The sequence below is a fragment of the Chrysochloris asiatica genome, unplaced genomic scaffold (assembly GCF_000296735.1).
Source record: "Chrysochloris asiatica unplaced genomic scaffold, ChrAsi1.0 scaffold00023, whole genome shotgun sequence".
Lineage (NCBI taxonomy): Eukaryota > Metazoa > Chordata > Mammalia > Afrosoricida > Chrysochloridae > Chrysochloris > Chrysochloris asiatica.
Window position 1 is genome coordinate 11535434 of NW_006408541.1, and position 10887 is coordinate 11546320.

The following is a 10887-nucleotide window of genomic DNA, read 5'->3' on the forward strand; positions in this document are numbered from 1 at the left end:
GCTTTTGGTTAGCAGGCAAATATTTTCATCATTGTGCCACACAGTATTTTTTTTTTTTAAAAAAAAAATTTTGGAACTAAAAAAAACAATGGAAGCCAAAAAAACAAAAAAAAAACCACTGCAGTCATTAGCCCAGTTGCTAGGAAACTCACGAAGAAGCCTTAAGCTAGGTAAAAGGGTACAATTGAAGCAAAGTTAGGGTTAATTTTAGCAACCACTGGTAATAAAGAATGTGAGATGGTTCTTAATTGTATTTGTTGTTCTTAAGTATCGTCAAATCAGTTCCAACTCAGAGCCACGCTTTATAGTTTCTAAGGAGCAACTGGTGAGTTTGAACCACTGACCTTCTGGTGGGCAGTCCAGTGCTAACACTATAGAACCACACCAGGATTCCTATGGAGGGGTTTGTATTTCTTTAGGCCATGCTCTGAAGTTTATACTTCTCTACTAAGTACAAGGAGCTCTGGTGGTGTAGTGGTTACGCATCAGGCTACTAACCTCAGGGTAAGCAATTCAAAGCTACCAGCTGTTCTGTGGGAGAAAAATGAGGCTTTCTGCTCCCATAAAGATTTACAGCCTCAGAAACCCTGTACAGGGTCGCTATGAGTCAGAACTGACTTCACGGCACATAACCACCCCCACTAAGTACGCAAATACAATTCATTAGAAATAATCAGACACGATGTTCTTGTTCTTCTAAATATTGTATTTACTTTTAAACAGCACACTGATATTCTCATTTTTCCATGGCTAAATCAAGACTATGTGGTTTGGTCACATCCCCACAATAAAGGCAACTATGGATCAGGGACCAGGGACCTCAACTGCAAATACTGTCAAGTGCTAGCCTTGTACATCCTGACCAATAAACTGCCAAGTAAAAGAGGAACCACAGGCAGTGCTTGACAAAGACAAAAAGCTGAAATATTTTTAAAAGATTAATCAGAGTCCTGTATATTACTGAGTAAACTCCTACTAGACTGGCCCTCCCAAAAATAGCCAGCACAAACTGGAGTGTGTTCAGGGAGGGAAGTAAGCACCCAACAGCATGAGGGCACTGGAAATGAACAAAGGCAGGCAGCATATAGAGAGAAGTGGGCATTTGGAATAAGGAGTGGCCAGAGGTTGGTTTCCTGACTGGTTATGACTTTGAGTCTGAGACCGGGCTATGGTTAGCGCTGCATGGGTCAGTTAAAACTGATAGAAAGTCCACAAGATTCCAGGTACAAAGAGCAGAGTTTTAAGGGCAACCACAGCCACTAGAAAGTTAGGGGGAATCTGGAAAGAAGAGATCCAAAGAGAGGGCGCTCTAAATTCTGTACATTGCCCAAGTCTCTGTCTAACCCCTGTATACATGCATTGGGCAGAGTCAGAACAGCTTAGACAAGGATAAAAGAAAACTGAGCTGAGATTATTAGCTGCCACCCAACAAGCAGACTGCAGTTTTTGTTCAACCAAGTTAATTTCCTGCTTTTAAGAAATCAGTACTCTTTGGAGTAACATAAGAACCTAAAGTTTCTATAGTGTAAAATGGGGGCGCGGGGGGCTTCAAGAAATGTGGGGGAAAATAGAATGACAAGATAATAGAATTTTTCCACTAGCTTTCTGAAGCACCCTCATATTCACAATGCTCAAGATATAAAACCAAAATTACCCAATACACAAAGAAAAAGGAAAATCTGATTCATTCTTGAGAGGGATTATAATTGTTCAAAATCTGTAAAGGAAAATATGGCCAGCATGAATGAAAAGATAGGGAATCTCAGCTAAGGGCATGGGGCAAGGGATGTAAGGGATTTCACTGCTGATAGCAGATGGATCTTGTCTGAACACATAGAGTTCCAGAAAGATGCTTACCTGTGTTCTATGGATTAGGCAAAAGCATTTGATATATGGTTCATAACAAATTATGAATAACATTACTAAGAATGGGAAATCCAGAGCACTTAATTATGCTCAGGCAGTCTGTACATAGATCAAGAGTCAATTGTTCAAACAGAACAAGGGGCACTGCACAGTTTAAAATCAGGAAAGATGTGTGTTCTACCATATTTACTTATTAAGCAAATAACCCTAGAAATGGGACTATGTGAAGACGAGCACAGCATTAGGATGGTAGGAAGATTCATTAAGACCTGCAATGTACAGATGACACAACTTTGCTTTCAGAAAGTAAAGAAAACTTGAAGCTCTTAACTGATGGAGCCCAAAGCCTACAGGCTCCAATGTAAAACTCAATGTATAACTCAAATGTAAAAGGGTAAATATTGTCCAATCCTATTATGTGAAATATCTACAACAGGCACATTCATAGAAACAAAAGTTTATTTGTAGTTACCAGGGGCTTATAGTTGTTTGTTACGTGTCATCAAGTCAGTTCCAACTCATAGTGACCCTGTATAGGGCTTCCAAGAGTGACTGGTGGTTTTGAACCTCCGACCTTGTGGTTAACAGTCCAGTGTTTATCCTACAACACCACACCAGGAGTCCTACCAGGGCTAGAAGGAAGGGAATATGGGCAGTTATAAGGGTAAGTCAAAAGTATTGCTTTAAAATAATAGCAATCTTTATTAAACAAAAATATCAAAGTGTGAAGCTATTGTTTTTCAACATATCCTCTATCTAGGTCTATACACTTCTGAAGGTAGGGTGTCCATCCCCTGAAGAATGCTGCACTCTTCCATTGACACCACATCAAAAAAAGCCAGTTTGGGCTTCCTCGAGGGACTCAACATTGTGTTCCTTTTAAATGTTCTTTAAATTCAAAGAAACTTTCAAAACATTTTTCAGATCCTTCAAAATGTCTTTCAGTGAATCCACAGTTATACTGAAATCAATAGCACAAAACTTTGTTGTTGTTGTTGTTAGGTCCCATTGAGTCAGTACTGACTCATAGCGACCTTACGCACAGCAGAATGAAACACTACCCGATTCTGGGCCAACCTCACTACTGTTGCCTCGCTTGAGTCCATCGATGCTGCCACTTGGCCAATCCATCTCATTGGAGGTCTTCCTCTTCTTCTCTGACCCTCCACCTTACCAAACAGGATATCCTTCTCCAGTGACTGCTCCCACCTGACAATATGTCAGAAGTATGAGAGACGAAGTTTGGCCATCCTGGCCTCCAAGGAGCACTCTGGCTGCACTTCTTTAAACAAGGATCTTTTTGTTCTTCTGGCAGCCCATGGCACTTTCAATATTCTCCTTCAACACCATAACTCAAATGCGTCAATTCTTCTACAGTCTTCCTTATTTACTGTCCAGCTTTCACATGCATATGAGGTTATTGAAAATACCATGGCTTGGATCAGGCACACCCTAGACCTCAAGATGACATCTTTGCTCTTCAACAATTTAAAAAGGTCTTGTGCAGCAGATTTGCCTAATGCAATACGTTGTTTGATTTCTTGACTGCTGCTTCCATGAATGTTGATAGTTGATCCAAGTAGAATGAAGTCCTTGACAATTTCAATCTTTTCTCCGTTGATAAGAATGCTGTTTATTGGTCCAGTGGTCCAGCACAGAACTTTAAGCTTGCATTATTACACACTGTTAATTGTGGATAAAAGGACTCAAATTGTGTTCCTTTTAAATGAAGGAGCAAGATCAGGGCTGTAGGGTGGATAAGGTAAGGTTTCCCAAAGCAATTCTCATAGTCTACCTTTACTACCCACAAACAATAAACAAGCGCCTTGTCATGATGGAAAAAAATATCCTTGGCGCAACTTTCCTGGCCTTTTTCTCACTAATTCAGTTTTCATTTTTCTTAAAACTTCTTCCTAATAAGCTCCTGTAATCACCCTGTGCCCTTCAAGAAAACCTATCAAGGTGGCTCTTTTGCAATTCCAAAAACCCAGTCACCATAACCTTCTAAGCCAGTCTTTCTGGCCCCGCCGATCCCCTTGGAAGCCTCTGTTTCGACTAGATCTTTTTAAATGCATCCTATTGCAGACTTCTGGTGTGATGCTGTGGAATCACCACTGGATTGTCAACCACAAGGTCTGCAGTTCAAACCTACCAGCTGCTTCTCAGAAAGCCATAGGTTCACTATGAGTCAGAATTGACCTGACAGCATTTAACAATGAGACTAAGTATATTATCCAGAGAACATATCTGCAGCACTCCACCGATCACAGAGACATGTTTAAACACATTTTGTTCAGAATAAGCTTTTGGATGTATGAGCTAGAATACCAGTAGCAATACTTTTTGACTTATTAAATAATAAATAATGGTCCTGGTTATACAACACAATGAATGTCATGAATATCACTGAATTGTACAACTTAAAATGGTTGAAATTACACACTTTTTAATTATATATATTTTATCAAGCTATGCACTGGACTGGTAACTTCAAGGTTGGCAGTTCAAACCCACCAGCCACTCTAAGGGTCACTATGAGTCGAAACCAACTCAATGGCATTTAACAACAACAATTTTATCAGGAGGGAGCAGTCCCTGTAAAAAGGAGACATCAAGTTTGGTAAAATAGAGGGTCAGTGAGAAAGAGGGAGACCCTCCAGCGAGATGGGTTGGCAGAAAGACTACAACAATGAACTCACACATGACAAACCTGTGAGGATGGTGATGCACTGGGCAGTGTTTCGTTCTGTTGTGCACAGGGTTGCTATGAGTCGGAGCTAATTCCAAGGCATTTAACAATAACCATATATATTTTTTTTAATAGACAGATGTGTGTCATTAGATCAGAGAAAGCAGCTTAAAGACAGTCCCAGTGGCCAAATTTGGAGGCAGGGGGACAATCCATAGAACCATGATAATATTGTTGTTGTTGTTGTTAAGTGCTGTCAAGGCCTTTCCAACCCATATCAACCCTGGATACGGTTTCCGAGGAGAGGGTGGTGGATTTGAACCGCCGTCCTTGCGGTTCAAACTGACCTTGCAGTCTAGCGCATTATCCTACAGCACCACACCAGTACTCCTTGATAAGATTATATCATATCATATTTTTCATAATAATGATAATATTAGAAATACGAAATTTAAAAGTGAGAAGGAAAGAGGAGGTATAAGGGCTTATTTACACAAGAAAGCCAGCTAATAAGCATAGAATGATGGACAGAATTAGAAAATCACGACCTGGAAACTGTCAGCCTTTCCACCGGAGAAAGATGAGGCTTTCTGCTCCCATAAAGATTTACAGCCTCAGACCCAACCCCACCACTACCATCAGGGTCTCATGAGTCCAAGTCACTGAGTAGCAGTGGAGGTTTGTTTTTTGTTTGATGATTTTGGGGGATTTGTGTGTGTGTGTGTGAACTGAGTGATAGTTTACATGGGGGAACATCGGCTTTACACTATCATTTCATTGCAATGATTGCAGTCTCCTCCGTGCATCATCATTCAACAATACTTGCTTCCATTCTCTCTGTTTTAGTTTTTTTGCAGGGTGTGGGGGTTGGGAGGGGCGGAGGCTGGGTGTGGGCTTGGAAGATGTACACAAAAACACTCAGGAATATATAATAATTCAAACAACCAAAGCATACATTCTGCATACCTGCCTCCTGGCCGCCGGCACTTAGTCTTTTGAGGGATTTTGTCTGGGAGTCGGGGGAGGGTTGGAACAAACAAGAAAAGGAACTGATCGCTCAGAAATTAAGTCCTCAGCTGCTAACCCAAAAGTCATTGGTTCTAACCCACCAGCTGTTCTGTGAGAGAGAGATGTGTCCATCTGCTTCCATAAAGATTAAAAGCCTTGAAGACCCTATCAGCCAGTCCTACTCTGCCCTGTCTGTGGAATGTCTATAAATTGGAATCATCTGGGTAGTAACAATTTTGGTGTTTTTCTTGGAAAGAGACATAGCAATCTAAATTCAATAGATAATTCTTGGTAGGACTCTGCATCAAGGATAATAAAAAACAACGACAAAGAATGATATTTACAGGGCCACAATAAATGGATCCTTATAGAACAGGAGAAAGCAGCAGAACAGAACTCAAATTCTTAAAAAGTCCAGACTAGAGGGCTCTCTGAGACAATCACTGTAAGATACACTTCAACCAAAACTAGCCCGAGGTCACCTAAGTAACAGATTGGCTCATAAAACAAGCATATCACCTGTAAGTAATGTACAATTTACAAAGATCATCTGTCAGAGTCTAAATGGTTAAAAATTATATGCTATGACTGAAATGATACGACCAGAACAGAATGAACAAGAATGGTGACAGACTGTGAAAATGTAACCAGTATCAGTGAAGAATTTATGGGGAAATTGCTAAATGAGAACTAATTGCTGTGTACAGATTTACCTTAGATACAATAAAATGTGATTGAAAAATGAAAAAAAGAACAATATTTAGGTAATTGAGGGAAATTGAGCATGGATACAATTATATCAATATTAAATTTCTCAAGTGTGATCATGGTATTGTTTTTACGTAGGAGAATATCTTTGTTCTTAGGAGATGTAGGCTGAAGTATTAGGGGGATGTGGGCATTCTACTGTCAAATAGTTGGAGCAAATTCTTTAATGTAGCAAAAATGTTGAATGCCCACAATGGGAAAGTCTAAATGGTTGTACAAATATGGTTGCTGTACTGTTGCATGTCTACTTTTCTATAGACTTGAAATGTTTCAAAATAGAAGTTGGAGAAAACATGATGAATGGGATATGAAAACCCAATCATGTATGTGGCCAAAAAGAGCCCTGGTTCCTCGGTAGATGTTAAAATAACAACAGGTAAGTTGCTAATGGCTCTGTTGTGAAAAACTGGGCAACGTCACTAGAAAACACCCTGGTAATTTATACTGGCAATGAGAGACATGGAAGGAAAGCAATTTACAACCAAGCCATAAAGATGAAGGAAACTGCAACTGACTCTACTCAGGAAGCAAATGAAGAATTAGATCTTACCCAGGTTTGATTTGGGGGAGGCCACTTGGCAGAGCTTTGTGCCTGTGGTTTTCTGTTCTCCCTCTGATTCTTGAAGCATGCCCACCTGCACAATTCAATGAAGCTGAACATGCATATGATCTGTGTCTTTAAGAAGTATTAGAAGATCAGGGCATAAAGTAGACAGTATGGTTGGCTACCATTTGCATATACAGATACACTTGTGTCTGCATAGAATATTTCTACAGGGAGGAAAATCAAATGGCTAAGGTCTTGTTTTAGGAGCTCTGGTAGCGTAGTGGTTACGAATTGGGCTGCGAACCTTAAGGTCAGCGGTTCGAAACTACCAGCCGCTCCACGGGAGAAAGATGAGGCTTTCTACTCCCGTAAAGATTTACACCCTCGGAAACCCTGTACAGGGTCGCTATGGGTCGGAACCGACTCGAAGGCACTTAACAACAACAACAACAACAAGGTCTTGTTTGGGGGCTTTTTGTGGAGTGGGAGGGAAGCTTATCTTTTATCCTTTTTTTCTGTTTTAATTTTCACAATGAATTCTTTTAGAAACAAAGTAAATATTCTAAATTGTAATGGTGGGTAAATGGATGGATGAGTAGGTGGGTAGGTGGAAGAATGGATGGTTGATGGATGGTTGACTGTATTATTTTAGAACTAAAATAAATATTTTTAAGTTCATAGTGAAGAATGGATGAGTAGATGGTTGGGCGGGTGGGTGGATGAGTGGATGGATGGGTGGATGGATGAATGAATGGGTGGGTGGATGGATGGATGGGTGGATGAGTGGATGGATGAGTGGGTGGATGGATGGATGGGTGGGTGGATGGATGGATGGATGGATGGGTGGATGGGTGGATGGGTGGATGGGTGAGTGGGTGGATAGATTGATGGGTGGATGGATGAGTGGATGGATGAATGAGTGGGTAGATGAGTGGTTGGATGGATAGATGAGTGGATGGATGGATAGATGAATGGATGGGTGGATAGATAGATAGGTGGATGGATGGGTGGATGGATAAGTGGATGGATAGAGGGAGAGAGGGATGGATAGATGGATGAGTGGATGGATAGATGGACAAATGGGTGGGTGGATGAGTGGGTGAGAGGATGGATAGATGGATGAATGAATGAGTGGATGAGAAAATTAGTTTACACACAACTCCCGTTTCATATCTTTTTTCCACGTTACCCTTTCCCCTCACTCCACACCCCAATTCACAGGATGTGCTACGCCCAGGCTAATCTTTCTGACTTGAGAATTCCTAGCTCCATGCTGGTCTGGTAACTAGCTTATCAGACAGTTTTCCTCAGCTTTGTATCTTCCCTGACCCCAGTCTTGGAAACCCTTATTGGGTTGCTATGAGTCAAAATCAACTAGAAGGCAGTGGAATTTTTCAAAGGGGTTTGGAAAAGACAAGAAAAGGAGCCCTGGTGGCTCAGTATTGAAGTGCTCAGCTGCTAACTAAAGGTCAGCGGTTTATTCCACTCACAGCTGTGGGACACCTTCCTCTAGCCTACTGCCATCACACTCCAAGCCCAGAAGATTTCTCTGTCAAACATCCATCCACTTTATCTGCAAGGACAAAACCGAATTGCGGTAAATCTCTTGAACTGGAATTGTTCAACCTCTAGCACAGAGCAGCATTCAATTCACACCCCTGGAAAGGCTTCTGATGAGTTGCCAAGGCCCCACGCTTCCCTGGGGACGGCCTGATGACATGGTTTTCTCTGTCTCTGTGGTAATGTGCTTTTGACAGAGAATTCTTTCATGTCCATGGGCCCTCAGGCTCCTATCTCTCTGGCCTCTGCATGGGTAGAATTTCTGACTGTTTTCATTTCCGGCAGAGAGCAGGAAGGACTGTACAAAAGGCTGAGACTCCTTCTCATTTCCGGTGTCTGGTCTGGAGAAATGAAGGAAAATCAACTCCAAGTATGATACCGCTTAGAGGGCTGAGTCAATCAATCAGCTAGTCACTGGCCCCAGCCCACAACAGTTAGCATAGGATCAGCAGGAGCCACTCAGTCTGTTATGAATGAGGAAGAAGCAGAGGAGCCTAAGGAACCCTTGGGGTGCGCTTGATAAAGCAGTTAGCTGTTGATTGAAAGATCCGTGCTTCTAACCCACCAGCCACTCCACATGAGAAAGCTGTAGCAGTCAGCTTCTGTTAATGATTGACAGCCTTGGAAACCCTATGAGGCAGTTCTCTTCTGTCCTATAGGGTAGTTATGAGTCAGAATCAACTCAACAGCAGTGGGTGGGTGGGGCACCCTGTTAAGAGCCTACCCAAATCCCCAGTACCTAGCATGCAGCTAATCACACCTGCTGCAGCAGTGTGAGTACCTATACTAATTGCTGTCCAATCAACATTGACTCACGGCAACCCTACGTGTATCGGTAAGACTGCTCCAAGGGTTTGCATTGGCTGTTGTGTTGTTGTTTTTTTTTAAGTAGATTGCCAGGTTTCTCTTCTGAGGCACATCTGGCTGGATTCAACCTCCAAGTTTTCTTTCAGTTAGCAACCAAGCATGTTGATCGTTTGTACCGACTGTGTGAGTGTTGGCTGCTAATAGCTCTGGCTGCCCCCTTTTGCAGAGAATTACCTTCTGCCTCTGGAAATAGACACAAAGAACAAATGAGAACAAGCAGAGGCTGTTTATTCAGTGCTTGATATAGCCAGAAAGTCAGGGTCCATAACCTGCATTTGGCAGAGACTGAGGCAGGCAGGGGACTATGGAAGTGTTAAGCTGGAGAAGAGGGAGGGCTGCAGGTGTGCCCTAGTGGATGATGTTGGTGCAAGGGGGGCTCTGGTTGCTCCTAAAATGGAAATGGGCAAAAAGTAGGAAAGCTGTCAGTTATGAATCAAGTTCTGGCTATTCCCATTGGTAAGAGATTGCTGTCTGTCTTCTTGGGCTGGTGATGACGTGGAGGGGTTGGACTTCCTGGGTCATGAGTCAGACTTCTGTTATCACATAATGTTTGATCATTTCTGTTTGTTGCTTTAGCCTCTTACGCAAAAGGGACCACCCAACCCTGCTCCAGGGATTAACCCGGGAGCCGCGAGTGCCTGGCACACAGGTGCAAACACTTCCCCCTCACCTAAAGCTTAGAGCACCAACTCCAGCCAGTCCTTGCTTGGCCCTTCCCTTGCCAGCCCAGCTTCCCTGGTCCCTTTATTGTGAGAGCACTCCTCGGTACAGCACACGAACAGCATCCTGGTCTCGGGCTCCCCGGAAAAGCTCAGCATGGTCACATCACCCCACCACCATGAGCACTTGTTGAGCTTTCACTATGTACCGGATACTCCGCTAACTTTACAAGACTCATCCTGCGTAACACTCGCAATGCTCCTGAAGCGGGAGTGGTGAGCAACCCCACTCTACAGATGATGAAACAAAACCTGAGGAGTGGGGAGTCCTCTTGACCAAACTCATATCACCCATAGATGGTAGAACCCACACCAAGTGTTAGCACAGCAAAGAAGCTAGGGGCGAAGAACAAACAAGATGGCAGATCAGGTGGAAGTGCAGTAAAGAACTCTGTCAGCAACAACACAGAATACTCAAAGAAGCAGGCTCAGGGGATGATCCCAGAACTCTGAACCACATATAAAGGAATATTTAGAAGGTTGGAAGGTTTACAGCTGGGGGAATTTGTAGCAGAAGCAAGAAATCCATTGCTTTCTGGTCCGGGACGCTTGGCTGCTCCAGGAGCCACCATCTTGAGTAAGACCAAGCTGGGAAAGGATCAGAGCAGCCACGGAAGCCTGACAGAACTGCTGAGATAAAGGAGTGGACATTCTTCCCTTTTGGTATCTGTTCATTGGTCCCTTGCTGTCTGCGCACTTCCATTCTGGTGACTATAGTGGTGCCTGAGCTAGTGGACACCACAGCCCCAACCTCGGAGGGTTCTACTACGCATGCACACAAATCTCTTCAAAATTTAAAGAGACAGTTTCCAATTAAAACCAAACCACCCTGAACTGTTTATAACTAGGAAAAAAGGCCTGAA